Source organism: Petaurus breviceps, unplaced genomic scaffold (assembly GCF_028583685.1).
Source record: "Petaurus breviceps papuanus isolate PSGF00001 unplaced genomic scaffold, PetGlider_PUasm1.0 98, whole genome shotgun sequence".
Taxonomy (NCBI): domain Eukaryota; kingdom Metazoa; phylum Chordata; class Mammalia; order Diprotodontia; family Petauridae; genus Petaurus; species Petaurus breviceps.
The window spans coordinates 26,050,424-26,057,982 of NW_027187460.1; the positions used below are offsets into that span (position 1 = coordinate 26,050,424).

Consider the following 7,559-nt stretch of genomic DNA (forward strand, 5'->3'; position numbering starts at 1 on the left):
GGTCTTGGCTGATAAGGATTTAGGGTTTGGGCCAACCCCAGGTTATTTACATTTGAAAAGGGAACTCCAGAAGACTGAGGAGATTTCACACCTCAGTAGTCTCAACTGAGTAGGGGATGAGATGAGAAAGAGTGAGAGTGGGAGGAGACTATCTCTGCTTCCTAGGCACACACTTTTTGACAAGCTATTTCTGAATGGTGGCCCACTCTTGGAGAAGTCCATATTGTTTGGGCTTTTGAATGTTTAAATCTGATTGAACCACCGCCTCTCTCCCCCTAGGGGCCATTTGTTCTTTGAACCAATTCCATCCTTCCCCATATTTGGGCCAAGAGCCCTTATTACAGGTTCGAAGCCAGTACATTCTTGACTGATAAATCCTTTCCCCTACCAGGTTGATTAGCCTAAGGGAAGAAGACCGCATTTTTGAATGGACAACCCTTCCAGGAGCCAAATAATCCTCTCTTATGAAATATTTTCTTAGTTCTTAAGGTTCAAGATAAGATCATCGAAATGATGAACAATTTCAAATGTTGACAGCACAGTGTTAAAGAGATTGGGGGAGGATAGGCAGGCCAAAATTTGTTTTGCTGGCTTTGAATGTTGTGAGAAGATGAGAAGTATAATTCCTAACACTGTGTGTGGGAAGGGGGAACTGAGGGGCATCTTGGTGCAAAGCTCAAAAACTCACGTTCTCAGGTGAGGGGGGAAGGTAATTAAATGACTGAACCTCACAACAACCCAGTGAGGTCAGTGCCATTATCAGTCACATTTTACATTTGAGGAAATTGAGGCAGAGAGACATTATCTGATTTGCCCAGGGTCACAAAGTAAGTATTTGAACCTGCATTTGAACTCAGATTTTCTTGTGTCCAGTCCCCCTGCTCTATGCACTGTGTCACCTAACTGCCACTTTAATAAGGTCCTTGATTTCATTAATATGAAAGTTCCCTCCAACAGAAACTAGCCCATTTCATGTTTCTCAGGAGCAACTCATCTAACATTCTGAGAGGTTTCCACCCTTTCTCCTGACATCATGAAGATGGGCTACTATTGGTTATGTCTTCTTCTTACCCTGGGTCTAGGCCATCATTTTCTTTGATCACAGTTTTATGTTTTCCTTGACTCCATTGCTTCTTAGGTTTTTACTTCTTATGTTAAAGCCTGTTTATTCATGCAATCAGGTGGACTGTGGATCAAATGCTGCACTTAGAATCAGATAGGCCAGAATTCAAATTCTATTCTTGATACTTAGTAGCTGTATCACCCTGGACAAGTCATCTAACTTCTCTCATTCATCATCATCATCATCATCATAGTTAACTTTTATATAATACCTATTATGTACTAGGCCCTGTGCTCAACACTTTGCAATTATTATAGCATTTGATTCTTACAAGAACCCGGCAAAAGAACTACTATTATTATCCCTATTTTTTTTTCCTTTGGCAAGGCAATCAAAGTTAAGTGACTTGGCTAGGGTCACACAGCTAGTGAATGTAAAACCTCTGAGGCCAGATTTGAACTTAGGTCCTCCTGACTCCAGGGCTGGAGCTCAATCCATGTGTCACCTTGCTGAACCCCATTTTTACAGTTGAGGAAACTGAGGTAAACAGAGGTCAAGTGATGGGCCTCAAGTTTTGTAGCTAGTCTCTGAGGCTGGATTCAAACTCCAGGTCTAGCACCACCTAGCTGCCTCTATAAAATAGTGATAATAGGGGTGGCCAGGTGGTGCAGTGAATAGAGTATCAGCCTTGTAGTCAGGAGGACCTGAGTTCAAATTTGGCCACAGACACATAACACTTACTATCTGTGTGACCTTGGGCAAGTCATTTAACCCCAATTGTCCTGCCCTAAAAAAAAAAAAAAAAGGCAAAAAAAAATTTTTTAAATAGTGATAATGGCATCTATGCCCCAAAGTTATGTGGAGCAAATGAGATAGTAAATGTACTTTGCAAACTTTAAAACTCTGTAAAAAATGTTGTTAATATTTAATTCTTCATAGACTATCGTATGGGACAGCTAGATTATACAATGGATAGAGTAGCAGACATGGAGTCAGGAAGACTCATTTTTCTGAGTTCCAATTCAGTTTCAGACATTTACTAGCTGTGTGACCTTGGGCAAGTCACTTAAACTAATTTGCCTGAGTTTGCTCATCTCTAAAATGAGTTGGAGAAGGAAATAACAAACCATTTTAGTATCTTTGTCAAGAAATTCTAGAAAAGGAGTCACAAAGAGTCAGACACTGAAAAAAAAAGACTAAAGAACAAAAAGAGTATTGTATTCCACACATGTACTGGTATTTAAATTGTTATTAAAAAGATTGCTCCTGGGGGTGGCCAGGTAGCACAGCTAGTAAGAGCACTGGCCCCAGAGTTGGGACAACCTGGGATCGAATCTGGGCTCTGATACTCAGCACCACACCCAGAAATAACTGGCTGTGTAACCTTGAGCAAGTTACTTAACCCCAATTGCTTAAAAAAAAAAAAAGATTGCCCCTTATTTCTGGGAGAAGTTTGGATACTTCAAAAAACTTTGTAGTTTCCTAAGGGCACTCCAATCTTTCCTCTTCCTGTTTAATTGTGGGCCACTGTACTTAATTCTGAGGTAGTGTGGTTGTCATAGAGCATTTGACTTGGAAATAGAAAGACATGAATTTGAATTCCACTTCAGAAACTTACTAGCTCTGTTTCCTTGGGCAAGTCACTTTCTTTACCATTCAGTTCCCTTCTCTTTAAAATGAAGGTGTTGGATTTGTCCTCTAAAGTCCCTTCTACCTCTAAATCTATGCTTCTGTGACCTGGTCGGCCATTTATACTGATGCTACTGCTAGTGAGGAGAAAGCAGGGATTTATAAAGTGCCTACTATGTGCCAGGTACTGTGATAAGTGTTGTATACAAATCTTATTTGATCCTCACAACAACTCTGAATGGATGACATACATCACAACTGGAATATTGCATATCCTCTGAGGAGAGATCTGTGTTTGATCCCAAGTTCTGCTCTTTATTATCTAAATGTCATCTGGGGAGTCAGTTTCCCTCCCTAGGCCCTGATTGCTTCCTTTCTAAAATGATGAATCACTAAATGACATTGAAGATCTCTTCCAGCTATAAATCTAAAATATGAAAATAGTCATTGAATTAGATAGAAGTGAATGGATATAAAGGAGTTCATCCTTTTGCAATTACAAGAAAGAATAAAAAAAAAAGGAAGGGGAGAATGTAAATGTACCTTTTCTTCACAGCATTTTATTTTATTATTTTGGTATTACCTGGTATTAAAATAGTCCTTGTCCTTACCTTTTTTTTAAGTTGTTGTTTTAAGAAAATTTCATGATGTTTTTTATTTTTATATATGATAATCATTTCTATATCTATTCTCCACCACCATTCAATTAACTATCTTTTATGTCAATTCAACCCATTGACTGGGTATAGTAATACATGCAGCAGCTCCCTATAGTCCCCCACCTCTCTACTGAAAGGAGGGAAATGTATTTCTGTTCTTCAAGGTCAATCATTCAAAATTCTGTTTCATTTTAAATTTCTTTTCCTTTATATTGTTGTAACTAACTATGCACACATACACACATACATATGTATCTATAAAAACATACAAATTTATATATACATATGTAAAATATACATATTGGTTCCACTTTATTTTCATTAATTCATATAAATCTTCCCATGATACTCTGCATTTTTCATATTCCTTGTTAGGGGAGTAAGGCAGGAGAGGACAGCAAAACACAGACCCACACTCCTTATATACCTAAGGGGACCGATAACCTTTTATTACATTTATAGACCACCAATACTTCAACCATACCTACCCTTACCTTTGAGGGCAAACTTTTGAGTTTTTCTTAACACACGGACTTGTTAGGTGTTTAACAAATGCTGTAGTGAATTGAGTTGACATTTACAGTTGCCCATGAGGTGGCAATGAGTTAGTTGTTTCACAGTTCAAAGGGATTCAACTTTACATTCCAAGTTTGCAGTAAAATTAACCATCAGTCTGAATGTTAGTTCTTCTCTTCTCTCCTTAGAAGCTGACCTGATGACCCTTCTGGCTTCCTCCATCTCCCTAGCCTATGACTTGTCAGGTTTGTTAATTAACAGGACCCAACTGCTTGATTTGTGGCTTCCCTCTTCTCTTCAAAGGCATCAGAATATGAGTCTGAAAGGGGAGTTCTTTCCAAGTTACCTACCTGGCTGGCTAGAAGCCTGACAAGTGGTAACTAACATAGCTAAGGAAGCCTCCAAATACTTCTTGGAAATAATTTCCTTAAATAGGCACCTGGGCAGCAGGGGGCAAAGAAATATCTTCCGGGCCCTGCCAAGTAAAGCTGCAAAAAAACTCCACTTTTGACCCTTATGTCAGCAGCAATTGAAAAAACAAAGGCCAGAGAGGTTAAAGGCTAATTGCTAGAAGGAATGTGGTCTTATGGCCTAGAGCCTTTTTAAGGCCCAAATGGGGGAAAATTTGAGTTGGGAGATTAATTGGGTGAAAAGCATTGGTACCTTGACATTCAAAAGGAGTCCCTCATTAGCAAAACTCCCAGGCTTCATCAGTAATGGGAAGCAGAAGTTCAGTTTTAAGTAGGTTCATCTCTCTTGACAAAATAATAATAATAATAATTCTTTTAGATATTCAAGTAAAGACTACCATTATATTTCTGTTTATTTCTCTCTCTCTCCCCCGCCACCTTTCCCTCTTTTGCTTTTCTTTCTTTCTTCCTTTCTCTTTTCTTCTGTCTTTCATTCCTTCCTTCCTTTGTCTCTATCTTCTCTTTCATTTTTTTCTACCTTTCCTCCTTCCTATCCTCTAATTTTTAGCAAGATTTTCCTTACATTATTACCTAAATTGTGACTTTGCAAGTTCAACTCATTTCTTCTGATTCTACCTTCCGATGCTAAATGCAACAAGTCTAGTTTATCTTCCACCCACCAGCCTTTCATATACTTGATGAGAGATATCAATTTCCTCCTGAATCTTCTCTTCTCCATACTAAACACTTCCAATTCCTATTCTTCACAAATATAAAGTCAGACCTAGGTAACTGGAGAAACACTGATTGCTCATGGGTAGATAGAACCAATATAACAAAAATATCAATCCTACTTAATGTGTTTACTCACTTTTGTACAAATCAAAGGCCCCCTAAATGTTATAGAACTATAAAAATGATAGCAAAATTTATATCAAGGGACAGAAGGTCAAAAATAAGAAAAATAACAAAAGTGGGAAAGAGAGAGGTAAACCAGAAACACATCTCAAAGAATACTAAAAAGTAGTGACCATTAAAATAATTGGGAGAGAGAGAGAGACAGAGAGACAGAGAGAGACAGAGACAGAGAGAGAGACAGAGAGAGGGAAAGGGAGAGAGAGAGAGAGAGAGAGAGAGAGAGAAGGGTGTTGGTCAGTTTAAGCCCACAATATAAAGAAGCAAATAAACACAGTAGCACTGTATTTGACAGACCCAAAGACACTATTTGTCAAAAAACTTCTGTGAAATTTGAAGAGCAAAATGGAAGAAAATTAGGTTTAGATCAACAACTCACACCAGCATAAGATAAACTCCAAATGTAAACAAGGCTTAGATATAAAAAGTCACATCATATACAAATTATAGGACCAAGAAAGAAATTTATCTTTCAGATTTATGTATAAGGAAAGACTTAATGACACTTAAAGATAGAGAGGATTGTACAAGATAAAATGAACAATTTAAATCATGTAAAATTTAGGTTTTTATACAAACTAATGTAGCAAAAATTAGAAAGGAAATAGAGAATTGATTAAAATCTTTTGAACTAGTTTCTCTGATAAAGGTCTCATTCACAAGATATATACGGAATTAATTCAAATTTGTGAGACCTTCTCCAATACAAAGGATAGCAACAAGCAGTTTTAAAGGAAGAGATTCAAGCTATCAACAATCCTACAAAAAACATTTTCTAAGTCACTAATAATTAAAGAAATTGAAATTAAGGTCCTACCTCACACCAGTCAGATTGGCAAAGATTACAAAAGAAAAAAAAAAGAGATATGGTGGTGGTATTGTAGAAAAGAAGGCACACTGGTGGCAAAGCTATGAACTTGTCATCATTCTGGAAATCAGTTTATGACTGTGCTTAGAAAGTTGCCAAACTATGTATACCCTTTGCCTGAGCTATACCACTATTAGACCAAACCCCAAGGAAATCAAAGAAAGAGGAAAATGATGTATATGAAAAAAAAAAGTAACACCTTTTTTCATGATATTCCAAAATTAGAAACTGAGGAGTCAATCTAAAGAAAATGGCTAAACAAGAGTGGCAAGAAGAATTGTATTGCCATCTATGAATTCCTTTTTAAAGAGGGAGTAATGGTAGCCAAGAAGGATGTTTACATGCCAAAGCACCCTGAGCTGGCAGACAAGAATGTGCCCAATCTCCATGTCATGAAGGCCATGCAGTCTCTAAAGTCTCGTGGCTATGTTAAGGAGCAGTTTGCATGGAGACATTTCTACTGGTACCTCACCAATGAGGGCATTCAGTACCTCCAGGATTACCTTCACCTTCCTCCTGAGATTGTGCCTGCCACGCTCAGTGGAAGTCGTCCTGAGACAGGAAGGACAAGGCTCAAAGGTCTAGAGGGTGAGCGACCTGCCCGACTTACACAGGGTGAAGCTGACAGAAACACACACAGATTGAAGTGCTATTCCTCCTGGTGCTGACAAGAAGGCTGAGGCTGGGGCTGGGTCAGCAACAGAATTCCAATTTAGAGGTGGATTTGGTTGTGGATGTGGTCAACCTCCTCAATAAAAACTGTAGAGATATATTTCATATTGAATACAATTTGGGAAAAAAAAAAGAAAATGGCTAAACAGTTTGTGGTATACAGATATAATGTATTATTATTATGCCATAAAAATATGATAAAATAGGCAATTTCAGAGTAAAAAACGTTTAAAAAAACTTTTTGAACTGATGCAGAGTGAAATGAACAAAACTTGAACAATTAGTATGATGGTATTGATGTCAGGTGTGAAACATCTTCAAAAATCTAGAACTTAGATCAGCACAATGATAAACTGTGTGTCCAAGAGAATGAAGATGATGTCCACCTCTTGCTAGAGGGGTAATGAGCTTAAAATGTAGGAAAAGCTATACATTTGCAAAAATGGCTAATGTGGGCATTTATTTTTCTAGACTTTATTTATATATTATGAAATGAGTTTGTTTTAAATTTGTTTATTGGAAAGGGGGAAAGGCAGGGATAGTGGAAAGGACAGATTAACATATTTTTAAATAAATAGATTTTACTTGAAAAAAAATTTAAAAGAAAGAAAAAAACGTGCCAAATTCCTTCACACCATCTTCATATGACATGGACTCAAGGCTTTTCACCATCTTGGTTGCTTTCCTCTGGACATTGTCCAACTTATCAACACCCTTCTGAAATAACGGTGTCTAGAAATGAACATGGTGTTTGAGATGAGGTCAGAACTAGGTGACCTTGAAGATCCTTTCCAACACTAAATCTGTGATCCTAAGTAGTAGAATCA

The 7,559-nt window shown here is 37.6% G+C and overlaps 1 pseudogene; it reads left to right on the forward strand.

The window, feature by feature from the left end:
* The window catches only part of LOC138156036 (small ribosomal subunit protein eS10-like), a 45,421-nt pseudogene extending 38,551 nt beyond the window's left edge, over positions 1-6,870 (forward strand).
* Positions 6,871-7,559: the final 689 nt, after the last annotated feature.